Source organism: Nicotiana tabacum, chromosome 23, assembly GCF_000715075.1.
Source record: "Nicotiana tabacum cultivar K326 chromosome 23, ASM71507v2, whole genome shotgun sequence".
NCBI lineage: Eukaryota > Viridiplantae > Streptophyta > Magnoliopsida > Solanales > Solanaceae > Nicotiana > Nicotiana tabacum.
Window position 1 is genome coordinate 96,317,770 of NC_134102.1, and position 13,247 is coordinate 96,331,016.

Below are 13,247 nucleotides of genomic sequence, written 5' to 3' on the forward strand. Positions count from 1 at the left end.
ACGGGAAGAAGAAGGTACATTATTTGCTATTTATTACATTAGTAGAACTTTAGGCTATGCCGAAACAAGGTATCCTCTTCTAGAAAAATTAGTGCTCGCCTTGCTAAGTGCTTCTAGGAAATTAAAACCGTACTTTCAATGCCATCACATATGTGTCGTAACCTCTTACCCGCTGAGGAATGTCATGCATAAGCCTGAGCTCCCGGGTCGTTTGGCCAAATAGGCCGTAGAGATTAACTGGTACGATATCGAGCATAGACCTCGAACTGCCATAAAATCTTAAATTTTGGCAGACTTTGTTGCCAAATTTACGCCGGCCTTAATACCTAAGGTTGAAAAGGATTTTTCGCTTATATCGGGGGCTAGCTAGGGGATCTGGACCCTATTCATGGACGGTGCCTCCAACACGAAATGGTCCAGGATCGTAATCCTATTAAAACCACATGCGGGTAACAAAATTAGACAGTCCATTATAACTGTAAATTGACTAACAATGAAGCCGAGTATGAAGCTATGATTGCAGGTCCAGAACTGGCAAAGAGCTTCAGGGACGAAATGATAGAAGCCAAATGTGGCTCTCTCCTCATCGTAAATCAAGTCAACGGAATGGTCGAAGTAAAAGAGGAATGGATGCGGAGGTACTTGGACAAATTGTAAGTGACCCTACACTAATTCATAAAATGGATTGTGCAACACGCACCTCAGGATAAAAATAGTGAGGCCGATCCACTGGCTAACTTGGGACCGTCTCTCAACTCCGATGAATTCGACTCGGGGAGCAGTGGTACTACTGATGAACTCGGCGGTAAAGGAAGGTCACGCCAAAGCAAACTCGACAAGTATGACTTTTGATTGGAGAAACAAATATATAGATTACCTAAAGAGAGGAAAAATCGCCATCGGATCCCAAAGAATCTAAAGCACTCTGCACTAAAGCTGCCAGGTTTAGCTTAGTCAAAGGGAAATTGTTTAGAAGATCCTTCTTCGGTCCACTGTCTAGGTGCTTAGGTCTGGGAGATACCTAATGCTCCATGAGAGTAGTCCATGGGGGCACTTGTGGGAACCACTATGGGGAAGAATCCCTGGTTCGAAAGCTAATCAGAGTCAGTTACTACTAGAATGAAATGGATAAGGATGCGAAAGACTTTGCACGAAAAAGCAATGAGTGTCAAAGACACGCCCCAATGATTCATCAATCGGGAGAGATACTTCACCTGCTCCTATCTCTATGGCCATTTATGAAATGTGGGATGGATATCGTCGGTCCCCTACCATGGGCGCCCGGTAAGGCCCAATATATACTACTCATTACCAATTATTTTTCCAAATAAGTTGATCCTCATGCGTTCAACAAGGTCCGGGATAAAGAACTCATCGACGTCATTTGGGATCACATAATATATCAATTTTGGATACCGTTCGAGACCGTTTGCGACAACAGAAAATAATTCGTCGGCAGTAAGGTAAGTATGTTTTTCGAAGACCACAAAATCAAGAAGATATTATCGATTCCTTACCATCCAAGTGGGAACGGACAAGCATAATCGACAAACAAAACTATACTCCAAAACGTGAAAAAGAGATTGACCGATTCAAAAGGAAAGTGGAAGGAAATCTTGCCCAAAGTCTGGTGGGCATATCGTAAAACTTCAAAGTCGAGTACCGGGGAGACCCAGTTCTATCTAGTCTATGGAGCAGAAGCCTTAATACACGTCGATATAGGGGAACTGAGCCTCATGTTCCAGTATTCTACCGAAATATCAAACGGCGAAGCCATGAATACGAGCCTGAAATTATTGGACGAAAGGCGAGAAGTCATCATGGTCCGATTGGCCACCTAGAAGAAACGAGTAGGGAGGTACTACAACCGAAGAGCGAACCTTTGACATTTTCAAGTCAAAAACTTGGTGTTGAGAAAAATAACACTACACACTAGGAACCCAAACGATGGGAAACTAGGCCCGAATTGGGAAGGATCATATATAGTTGCCGGAATAACCGGGAAATGATCTTATAAACTTGAGTCGGGAAACGGAGTACAACTACCAAACAACTTGAACGTGGAACACTTAAAGTAGTACTACTGCAAAGGTACGAGCTCAATTCCCTTCTTAATTTCGTTATATTACGGACTAACTTATGCAGGTACTCGGCCAAAGGCAAATGTGACTATTAGGTCTGAAAGCACATGTTGTACTCTCTTTCCCTTGAACCAGTTTTCCTGAAGTAGTTTTTTGGCAAGGTTTCTAACGAGGCAATAGTAAAATGTGCTACCATAGTTTTGAAGGCCGGCCTTAAATCGGAGTTGTTGATCATTTGCACCGAACCAACAGTAGTTGAGACCTCACAAGTTCAGCATCAAATACTGGGGGCCATTATCTCTATGTTAAGATCTTTATATTAAAAGCCAAGGCTTGGTAAATAGGATCCATTATAAGGGTCAAAACGAACCGTACCCATATAGCCCACTCTAGCCATGGCACAAGGCTTATGTGCCTCCGATTATGTACTTGTCATGGCCCAAAATCCCACCACATGCGTCGTGATGGCACTTAGCCTCTAAGATTAGGTAAGCCGATTATAATAACAATTTAAGTAAAAAAAATATTTCAATACAAGATAATCGAAACCAACAGCAAAAATAATTATAACAACCTCCCAAGACTGGTAATACTGAGTCCCGAACTCTAACTTAATACATGGAATTATCTCGAGGGTCGAATATACAATACTGTTCGATTAAGAAATTAACAGTACAATAAAATGGAAAGACCCCAAGGGACTGCGACGACCAAGCAGTCCTACCTTGAATCGTTACGATCATACTCTAATCTCTGTACGAATCCGATATCTCCAATACCTGGCTCTGCATAAAATGTGCAAAAGTGTAGTATGAGTACACCACGGTCGGTACCTAGTAAATATCAAGACTAACATCGGTGGAGTAGTGACGAGGTACAGTCAAGATACTCACTAGTCTAATAACATGTGCAATATAGTATACAAAAATAATAGAAAACAAACAGCAGTGATAGCAACCATAATCAACTAGTGATATAAACAGCAAGGCAACAAGAACACCATAAATATTGCTCAAGCGAATAATAAACGCATGTACATCCAATTAATCAAATCCTTCAAAATATACATCTTTTATCTATATGTTTTTCAAATAATAATATTTAGAATGTAATCTGTACAATTAAATGTATCCCGAATATACTTCCTTCAAATAAATACCTTACGAATATAATTCTTTCAAATAAATATCTTCAAATATAATTCTTTCAAGTAAATATATTTTGAATATAATTCTTTTGAGAAAATAGCTTACGAATATAATTCGTTCAAGTAAAAGTCACCATGTGACACCGCTTTTAACTTTCCTGGTGTTAGAGATATATTCAACATATCACATCAAATGGCACGGTAATACCTTCGTGCACTTGTCTCATTCTTACCTGATGATGTGATATGTTGAATACCGATATATATATGTAGATCAAATCAATTGGCACGACAACACCCTTCGTGCATTTATCTCTTTCTCACAGAGCATACATATAACAGTACCAACTAGGTGGAAAAATGCCAATAATAGTAAAAAAAAAATAAAGTGGGAGGCACACAGAAAGCCACAACGACTACATGTCACATAGAAAACATAGGTGCACAATAACATCTTAAGATAAATGTAACGACACGTCCGGTATTTTTGAGTATTACAACCCTATTTCCCCATTTAGTGCTCAATATGTGATTTATAGTTGTTGTGTGACTTGCCGGGGTAATTAGTTTGGGTCCGGTGAGGTTTTGGAATGAATTGGAATACTTAGTTCCAAGGTTGAAACCTTAAGTTCAAATAGTGATCGGATGTTGACTTATATGTAAATGACCCCGGAATGGAGTTTTGATGATTCCAACAGCTCCGTATGGTGATTTTGGACTTAGGAGCCTGTCCGAAAATTTTTTTGAAATCCGTAATGAAATTTGGCTTGAAATGGCGAAAGTTAAATTTTTGTGGTCAATCGGAATTGATTTGATAGGTTTCAGTATCGAATGTAGAAGATGGAATTTATTAAGTTCCTTAAGCTTGAATTGGTGTATGTTTAGTGATTTTAGCATTGTTTTATATGATTTGAGATTTCAACTAAGTTCGTATGATATTGTAGAACTTGTTGGTGTATTTGGTTAAGGTCATGAGGGCCTCGGGTGAGTTTCGTATGGTTAACAGATCAAGAATTGAAGTTGGGAGACTACTGAAGTTGAGTTTATTGGTTTTTGGTTGATCTGCTTTTTCCTTCATCTGTCAAAAATCGAGATAAAAAATCGAGGTGAAAAAAAATCGAGGTCAAAATCGAGGTTAGGAAATCGAGGTCAAAAATCGAAGTCAGGAAATCGAGGTCATGAAATCGAAGGCAGGAAATCGAGGGCAGGAAATCAAGGTCAGGAAATCGAAGTCTGGAAATCGAGGTCAGAAAATTGAGGGTAGGAAATCGAGGTCAAAAAATCGAGGGTAGGAAATCAAGGGTAGGAAATCGAGGGTAGCGCCTGGACAGAGACTTTAAGTTATAAAACGGGGGCTTCGTCCCATTTTTCATTTTTGACAAATTGGAGCTTTGGGAGAAGCGATTTTTGAGAGATTTTCAAGGGAAAATATTGGGGTAAGTGATTCTAACTCGAATTAGGTCAATATACATGAAAATATCATTATTTTCATCATTTAATTAGTGTTTTGAGATGGAAATTTGGGGATACTTTTAGCAATCTCATAAAATGAATTTTTGGGATTTCGGTGTCGATTCGGAGTCGGATTTGAGTGAAACTAGTATGGTTGGACTCGTAATTAAATGGGTTATCGGATTTTGTAAGTTTTGTCAGATTCTGAGATATGGGCCCCATAGGCGATTTTTGGGTTATATTTCGGATTTTGTTAGAAAATTTATATTTTCATATGGAATTCATTCCAATAAATTGTATTCATTGAATAGAATTAATTATGACTAGATTCGAGCCGATCGGAGTCGAAAAATCGAGGAAAAGGCATACTACTTGACTGATTGAGCATGGTTTGAGGTAAGTGACTTGCCTAACCTTGTGTGGGAGAAATTTCCCTTATGATTGGTATTGATATGAAAATGTTGATGTCAGGAAATCAAAGTCTGGAAATAGAGGTCACGAAATCGAGGTCAGTAAATTGAGGGTAGGAAATCGAGGTCAGGAAAGCGAGGGCATGAAATCGAAGGCAGGAAATCGAGGGCAGGAAATCGAGGTCAGGAAATCGAAGTCTGGAAATCGAGGTCAGAAAATTGAGGGTAGGAAATCGAGGTCAAAAAATTGAGGGTAGGAAATCAAGGGTAGGAAATCGAGGGCAGCGCCTGGACAGAGACTTTAAGTTATAAAATGGGGGCTTCGTCCCATTTTTCATTTTTGACAAATTGGAGCTTTGGGAGAAGCGATTTTTGAGAGATTTTCAAGGGAAAATATTGGGGTAAGTGATTCTAACTCGAATTAGGTCAATATACATGAAAATATCATTGTTTTCATCATTTAATTAGTGTTTTGAGATGGAAATTTGGGGATACTTTTAGCAATCTCATAAAATGAATTTTTGGGATTTCGGTGTCGATTCAGAGTCGGATTTGAGTGAAACTAGTATGGTTGGACTCGTAATTAAATGGGTTATCGGATTTTGTAAGTTTTGTCAGATATTGAGATATGGGCCCTATAGGCGATTTTTGGGTTATATTTCGGATTTTGTTAGAAAATTTGTATTTTCATATGGAATTCATTCCAATAAATTGTATTCATTGAATAGAATTAATTATGACTAGATTCGAGCCGATCGGAGTCGAAAAATCGAGGAAAAGGCATACTACTTGACTGATTGAGCATGGTTTGAGGTAAGTGACTTGCCTAACCTTGTGTGGGAGAAATTCCCCTTATGATTGGTATTGATATGAAAATGTTGATGTCAGGAAATCAAAGTCTGGAAATAGAGGTCACGAAATCGAGGTCAGTAAATTGAGGGTAGGAAATCGAGGTCAGGAAAGCGAGGGCAGGAAATCAAGGTCAAGAAATTGAGGTCAGAAAATCGAGGTCGGGAAATCGAGGTCAGAAAATCGAGGGTAGGAAATCTGGGCAGCGCCTGGATAGAGACTTTAAGTTATAAAACGGGGGCTTTGTCCCATTTTTTATTTTTGACAAATTGGAGATTTGGGAGAAGAGATTTTTGAGAGATTTTCAAGGAAAAACATTGGGGTAAGTAATTCTAACTCGTATTTGGTCAATATACACGAAAATATCATTATTTTCATCATTTAATTAGTGTTTTGAGATGAAAATTTGGAGAAACTTTTAACAATCTCATAAAACAAATTTTTGAGATTTTGGTGTCGATTCGGAGTCGGATTTGAGTGAAACTAGTATGGTTGGACTCGTAATTGAATGGGTTCTCAGACTTTGTAAGTTTTACCGGATTCCTAAACGTGGGCCCCACATGCGATTTTTGGGTTATATTTTTGTTAGAAAATTTGTATTTTTATCTGAAATTCATTCCTATAATTTGTATTGATTAAATCGAATTAATTATGACTATATTCGAGCCGATCGGAGTCGAAAAATCGAGGAAAAGGCATACTACTTGACTTATTGAGTGTGGTTTGAGGTAAGTGACTTGCCTAACCTTGTGTGGGGGAAATTCCTCTTAGGATTGGTATTGATATGAAAATGATGATGTGTTGAAAGTCGTGTACACAAAGTGACGAGTGTGTACACGGGCTAAATATGGAAGATTATGTCTTTAAATTTTGTAGAGCACTGTTGCATATTAATTACATTATTTTATTCTGTTATATTCATTATCATTAATATATTTTCGTATTTTAAATTTGTCGGACATGTTCCTGCTAAGTGTTTTATCTGTTTAGTTGAAACTCTGTTTCTTTTGTTTTGTGCATTACTTGAAGGATGGATTTCTTAATTTAAATATTACAATAAAAAATGAAGTATTTTACATTTACAAATTTGATATTTAGACAAGGTGTTAAATTTGTGAAATATTATTTTGATGAATATTTTGTGAGATTTTTGTACTCATTGTGATGGAGTCATGAGTTCTTTATTATGGAAAATATTGTTGTTGATTTATTTTGGCAAGTCGAAATATTTGGGCACTTGAGGTGCAAATTGTGATATATTGTGATATTGATACGCATGCGGTGGTATAAGGTCTGGGTGTTGAAACGCATGTGGTGAGATAAGGGTGACTTGATACGCGTGGCTAGTAGGGGAACTACTAGAAGTCATGCGGTATGATAAGGATGGCTAAAACGCGGGATGCTATTTCGGAAAAAATATTTTCTTTAAAATTAAATGTGAAGGCTCCTGCGGTAATATAAGAAAATGAGATATTGTGAATTTATTTATGATTTGGGACTACGAGGTGGTACCTCGGGAGTGTCCTTGTTGATATTTTCTTTATGGCTGCATTGTCTTTGGTTATTTTTTGTGTTTTTCTTAAAGTTGTAAATTTCTGTTTTCCTTCCGTGAGGTGTTAATTGCCCTTATTTTATGTAGTTAAATTGTGACATACTACTTACTTGATTTATCCCCATTGTCATTATTGTTATTATATTTTTAAACTTTTCTCCTTGTCTTGTATTATTCTAGTAGGACCTGACCATACCTCGTCACTACTCTCCCGAGGTTAGGCTTGACACTTACTGGGTACCGTTGTGGTGTACTCATAATACGCTTCTGCACATCATTTTGTGCAGATCCATGTAAATCTTATCAGACCAGGCATCTGTGAATTAGTCGTACGAGGAGACTTAGAGGTATATCTGCCAGCGTCCGCAGACTCCGGAGTCCCCTTCTATCCTTATTATGTTTCTTCCTTATTTTCTTTAGACTCTGATATATAGAGATATTAAGGATAAATCCTTAGAAGATTGTGACTTATTTCTACTGGATTTTGGGAGTTGTAATTATGTAAATTTGTAGATTTATTTATTTCATATTTCTATTGTTATTCTGCACTGATAGGCTTACCTTGTCTTAGAGACTAGGTGCCACCACGACATCCTACGGAGAGAATTTGGGGTCGTGACAAGTTGGTATCAGAGCCATAGGTTCATAGGTGTTATGAGTCACAAGCAGGTTTAGTAGAGTCTCGCGGATCAGTACGGAGACGTCTGTACTTATATTTGGGAGGCTATGCAACTGTTAGGAAAATATTCACTTCTTTGATTCCTTATCGTGCGCATTTGTTGACTTCAAAAGTTTAAACCATTGTCTTTCTAGTTTCTCACAGATTGTGAGGACACGTACAACTGGATCCGATGATCAGGCACCTGCGCCCCCTTGTTGGAATCGCAAGAGGCCGGGGTCGGGGCAGAGGCCGTGCCAGATGCCGAGGAAGACCACGTCGTGCAGCCAGGGCACCTGTACAAGCTGCTGCAGAGGAGCCACCAGTAGCTCCAGTTAGAGAGCAGGCACATGAGACGCGTGTTACTACCCCTGCACTTCAGGAGACTCTTGCCCAGGTTTTGAGCATGTTTGGCACTCTAGCTCAGGCAGGGCTATTTCCACTTGCTCCTGCCATATCTCAGGCCGGGGAGGAGCACAGACTCTCGCCACCCGTACCCTAGAACCACAAGCCCAAGTTGACCATGCCCTACAGGTTATACCAGTGCAACCAGTTATTCCAGTTCAGCCCGAGGTTAGGACAGTAGTTTCAGAGAGGTAAACAGCTCAGGCTCGAGAGGTACAAGAAGTACCACCCTCCTACATTAAGCGGTTTAGCTTCAGAGGATGCTTAGGGTTTTCTTGAGAAATGTCACTGTATCCTCTATACTATGGGTATTGTGGATTCCAGTAGGGTTTCTTTTACGGCATTCCATCTTAGAGGAGCGGCCTACCAGTGGTGGCGGGCATACGAGTTAGATAGTCCAGTTGAGGTAGCTTCAATCACTTGGACTCAATTTTCAGATATTTTATTGAGGGAATATGTTCCTCAAAGTCTTTGAGATGCATGGCGTGCAGAGTTTGAGCAGCTGCGCCAGGGTTCTATGACTATTTCGGAATATGCAGTCTGATTTAGTAATTTGGCTAGGCATGCACTAGCCTTAGTTGCTACTATTCGAGAGTGGGTTCCTTGATTTATTGAGGGGCTCCACCCTAGTATCAGATTCAGTATGGCCCGAGAACTGGAGACGGACATCACACACCAACAGGTGGTGTCAATTTCTAGGATATTGGAGGGTTTACGGACTTGGGAGAGAGAAGAGAGGGAAGCTAAGAGACCTCTAGATTTCGGCACATATAACAATTCTCGTGCCCCAACTGCAGCCCTTCATGGTAGAGGCTGTGAGAGCCATCCTATTCATTCAGCACTTCTAGCTTCCAACGGTATTCAGGCTACTCTAGAACCCATGTTCCATATTATGCACCGCCAGTGTCTATTGTACCTCCTATACGGGGTGCTTTCAGTGGGCAGTCCAGTCGATCAGGCCCGAGCCAGTCCCAGCAGCCACATCCTTCGAGGGCTTATTTTGAGTGTGGAGATACTCGCCATATCATGAGGGATTGCCCCAGAATTAGGAGGGGTGCACCTCCACATATTTCTCAGTCCCTACATATTCCACAGGGCCCTCAGGCTTCTTAGGCCATGATTACTGCACCAGTTGCCACCCCACCTGCACAACCAGCTAGATATGGAGGTCGGACAGGTAGAGGTCGCCCTAGAGGGGGAGGCCATGCCAGATATTATGCCATTCCTGCTAGGACAGAGGCCGTTGCATCTGATTCTGTTATCACAGGTATTATTTTGGTCTGTCATAGAGATGCATCAGTCTTGTTTGATCCAGGTTCCACTTATTCTTATGTGTCATCTTATTTTACCTCGTATTTGGGCATATCCCATGATTCTTTGAGTTCTTCTATTTATGTATCTACACCCGTGGGTGAATCTATTATTGTGGACCGCGTGTATCGGTCGTGCTTAATTGTTATTAGTGATTTTTAGATCAGAGCTGACTTATTATTGCTCAGTATGGTGGATTTCGATATTATTTTGGGCATGGACTGTTTGTCGCCCTATCACGTTATCCTTGATTGTTAAGCCAAGACAGTGACGTTGACTATGTCAGGTCTACCACGGCTAGAGTGGAGAGGTACCTTGGATCATGTTCCTAGTAGAGTTGTTTTATTTCTTAAAGCTCAACGAATGGTTGAGAAAGGGTGTGATGCGTATCTAGCCTATGTGAGAGATGTTAGTGTTGATACTCCTACGGTGGATTCAGTTCCTGTAGTAAGGTATTTTCTTAATGTATTTCGAGCGGATCTTCTGGATATGCCACCCGACAGGGACATTGACTTTGGCATTGATTTGTTACCGGGCACTCAGCCCATTTCTATTCCACCTAATCGTATGGCCCTAGAAGAATTGAAAGAATTAAATGATCAGTTACATGAACTGCTTGATAAGGGTTTTGTTCGGCCTAGTGAATCATCTTGGGGTGCTCCTGTCTTATTTGTGAAGAAGAAGGATGGTTCTATGCGGATATGTATTGATTACCGCCAACTAAACAAGGTTACAGTGAAGAATAGGTATCCATTGCCACGTATTGATGACCTATTTGATCAGCTTCAGGGTGCTAGAGTGTTCCCTAAGATCGACTTGTGTTCAAGCTATCATCAGTTGAAAATTTGGGAACCAGGTATCCCGAAGACTACTTCCAGGACGCGGCACGATCATTACGAGTTCCTTGTGATGTCTTTTGGGCTGACCAATACCCCGGCAACATTTATGCGGATCGGAAGGTTCGCGATGTTACATTCATGGTTGGTGAGCGGGTCTTGCTCTGAGTTTCGCCTATGAAGGGTGTGATGAGGTTCGGGAAGAAGGGCAAGTTGAGCCCTAGGTATATTGGGTCTTTTGAGATTCGTGAGAGAGTTGGAGAGGTGGCTTACAGACTTGCACTACCGCCTAGACTCTCTGCAGTTCATCCAGTGTTCCATGTTTCCATGTTCTGGAAGTATCACGGCGATCCATCTCATATGTTAGACTTCAGCTCAGTCCAGTTGGACAAGGATATATCTTATGTCGAGGAACCAGTGGCCATTTTGGACAGACAGGTTAGAGAGCTAAGATCAAAGGACAAAGCTTCAGCGAAGGTGCTGTGGAGAGGCCATCCAGGTGGAGAAGCTACTTGGGAGACTGAGCGGGAGATGCAGAGCAAATATCCACACCTATTTGAGACTCCAGGTATAATTATAAACTTGTTCGAGGACAAACATTTGTTTAAGAGGGGGAAAATATAACGACCCATCCGGTCGTTTTGAGTATTACAACCCCATTTCCCCATTTACCGCTCAATTTGTTCTTTACAGTTGTTGTGTGACATGCCGGGGTAATTGGTTCGGGTCCGGTGAGTTTTTAGAATGAATTGGAACACTTAGTTCCAAGGTTTAAAACTTAAGTTCAAATAGTGACTGGATATTGACTTATATGTAAACGACCTCAGAATGGAGTTTTGATGATTCCAATAGCTCCGTATGGTGATTTGGAACTTAGGAGCGTGTCCGAAAATCTTTTTGAAATCCGTAGTAAAATTTGGCTTGAAATGGCGAAAGTTAAATTTTTGGGAAGTTTGACCGGGGAGTTGACTTTTTGATATCGGGGTCGGAATCCAGTTCTGAAAATCTTCATAGATTTGTTATGTCATTTATGACTTGTGTGTAAAATTTGAGGTAAATCGAAATTGATTTGATAGGTTTCGGTATCGAATATAGATGTTGGAAATTCTTAAGCTCCTTAAGCTTGAATTGGGGTATGATTCATGGTTTTAGCGTTGTTTTATGTAATTTGAGGTTTCAACTAAGTTTGTATTATGTTTTAAGACTTGTTGGTGTATTTGATTGAGGTCCTGAGGGCCTCGTGTAAGTTTCGGATGTTTAACGGGTCAAGAATTGAAGTTGGGAGACTACTGAAGTTGAGTTTGCTGGTTTTTGGTTGATTTGATTTTTCCCTCATATGTCAAAAATCGAGGTAAAAAAAAATCGAGGTCAAAAAATATTGAGGTCAAAATCGAGGTTCAAAATCGATCAAAATCGAGGTTAGGAAATCAAGGTCAAAAATCGAAGTCAGGAAATCAAAGTCTGGAAATCGATGTCACGAAATCGAGGTCAGGAAATCGAGGGTAGGAAATCGAGGTCAGGAAAGAGAGGGCAGGAAATCGAGGTCAACAAATCGAGGTCAGGAAATCGAGGTCAACAAATCGAGGTCAGGAAATCGAGGTCAGAAAATCGAGGGTAGTAAATCGAGGGCAGCGCCTCGACATAGACTTTAAGTTATAAAACGGGGGCTTCGTCCCATTTTTTATTTTTGACAAATTGGACCTTTTGGAGAAGCGCTTTTTGAGAGATTTTCAAGGAAAAACAATGGGGTAAGTGATTCTAACTCGTATTTGGTCAATATACACAAAAATATCATTATTTTCATCATTTAATTAATGTTTTGAGTGGAAATTTGGGGAAACTTTTAGCAATCTCATAAAATGAGTTTTTGCGATTTCGGTGTCGATTCGGAGTCGGATTTGAGTGAAACTACTATGGTTGGACTCGTAATTAAATGGGTTTTTGGATTTTGTAAGTTTCACCGAATTCCTAGAGGTGGGCCCCACATGCAATTTTTGGGTTTTATTTCGGATTTTGTTAGAAAATTTGTATTTTTATATGGAATTCATTCCGATAATTTGTATTGATTGAATCAAATTAATTATGACTAGATTCGAACTGATCAAAGTCTAAAAATTAAGGAAAAGGCATACTACTTGACTGATTGAGCATGGTTTGAGGTAAGTGACTTGTCTAACCTTGTGTGGTGGAAATTCCCCTTAGGATTGGTATTTATATGAAAATGTTGATGTGTTGAAAGTCGTGTACACGAGGTGATGAGTATGTACACAGGCTAAATATAGAAGATTATGTATTTAAATTGTGTAGAGCAATGTTGCATATTAATTAAATTAATTTATTCTGTTATATTCATTATCATTAATATATTTTCGTATTTTAAATTTGCCGGAGCTGTTCCTGCTAAGTGTTTTACCTGTTTAGTTGAAACTCTGTTTCTTTTGTTCTGTGCATTACTTGAAGGATGGATTTCTTAATTTAAATATTATAAAAAAATAAAGTATTTTACATTTAAAAATTTGATATTTAGACAAGGTGTTAAATTTGTA